This window comes from Chroicocephalus ridibundus, chromosome 19, assembly GCF_963924245.1.
Source record: "Chroicocephalus ridibundus chromosome 19, bChrRid1.1, whole genome shotgun sequence".
NCBI lineage: Eukaryota > Metazoa > Chordata > Aves > Charadriiformes > Laridae > Chroicocephalus > Chroicocephalus ridibundus.
The window spans coordinates 2,103,775-2,105,629 of NC_086302.1; positions in this window are offsets into that span (position 1 = coordinate 2,103,775).

Sequence of the window (1,855 nt, forward strand, 5' to 3'; positions counted from 1 at the left end):
CCATTCACGATGCACCTTAATGGTGATGGACCTATTAAAAAATACCACTGCAGCTTCCTCCAAATACAGGATTGATGTGTACATCCTCTGAATGTAAGCAGCTCTGTGCCTCAGTTCACTGCCACGATCTCTACACCAGATGCGTAGAAGAAAACAGCAATATAGCCAAAAGCTACAATCATTTTCTGCAGATATTTCGTCTTCTTTCTTGCACTTCTGGTATATCAGATTACCTTATCAGAGCCACTGGTTGAATTATAATATCATTTATTACAGCCTATCAATCAGATTCCAATTCCTATTACTGATAATGTGGCTTTCCTTCAGCAAATGAAGAGAGAGGGGAAAAATAGAAAGAGGGGAGAATTGCTGGGGGGGTGTAATCAACAGGTTTGTCCAAAAACTTAGCAAAACTTGGGCTCTCTGTGATGGAGGATGTCTTGTAACTTGTGGTACGTGAATTTCACTGCAGGCTCTTGTCAGCTCCTGGAGAATGTTTGTTTCTTGTCTCTCCCTCAGCCGTGTCCATGTCCTCAAATGAGCTGATGTTACAACAACAAAGACCCTCAGAGCTTTCACCCGGGAGGGCAGAAAACAGATTGCAGCAATGCTTATGCTGCCCGGTGCATGCTGTTGATAGCTTAATAAATTAGTTTTACTGGCCTGATCTGCACCTTTAAAAACAGCATGTAACTTTAATCTGCTTTAGATAGTTGGTTTAACATATTTACAGCATATCCCTTTCCTTAGCGCTCTTCTTCTTGAGCTGTTTAATGTCTGATTTCTTTAATGAAAGAGGATTCGATGTTTCATTTGTAATGAGTATGCTTAAAATAATCTCCTGAAGAAGACAGACAACTGTTCACGTCCTGAAAGTCACAGTACGTTGCATCCTAGACCAGCGCATCGGAGGAGGCAGAGGTAGGGGCCAGAAAAGTTTTATGCCAAAATTTAAAATGGAGTGAGCACCTTGATTCTGGGAGATCTCTGAGTTTCTTATTTTCAAAAACCTGCATGAGGAGATTGAATATTTCTTCCTTCAGCTTTACAGTAAAAACTAGAATTTTGCTGCTGGAATATTTTTAGCTGTCGGTGTTGCAGCGAATAGCCTGGTCTGATCTCAAGGTGTTTGGCAGGCATCTTCATTACCTTTGAAAAATCTGGGTAGGATGTGATCTTTGTTATGCTGGTATGAATCCAGGAGGTGCAGATCGAGGTTTTTCTCTTCGCAGTGAGACGCTTCCTTGCAGTGCAAGAAATGCAAATGCAATCATCCAGCTTTACCCTTCCCCTCCAAAACAAACAATAATCAAAGTGGCTCTTAGAGGCTGACATACAACAAAAAGCAAGAAAATAAATGAACCTGACCGAGGCAGGAACTAATCCAAATCACACGCAAAATAACCCCCAGCCCTCAGTTCCTCCCTCACCCCCCCAAAAAAACAACCCAAACAAAACCCAACCAAAATTGCATCCCCACCACCGCTGCCAACAAAAAGTTACATAATGAGGTAATTTCAGTTCAATTTAGGCTTTATGATTTTTGCATCTTGGTGTGAATCTCATCAGTGTTTTTAAAAATGGTCTCTTCTTGTGTTCCTTGTGACGTGATACAGAGAACCTTCAAAGCAGTTGTAAGGAAAAAGGAGTCATTATTTTTGATAAATTATGTACCATGGTCAGGGTAAGGAGTAGCTCAATCCGTCCTTCCTCTCTTAGGACGTAAACACAAAAGGAAAACGAGATTTCAAGCTTTTGAACATCTAATCAGTGACAGAGACAGTACACATACATTTCATCCTTAGAGAAAGGGTCATACTGACATGGCAATTATTGTGGGGTTTTTTTACTATTT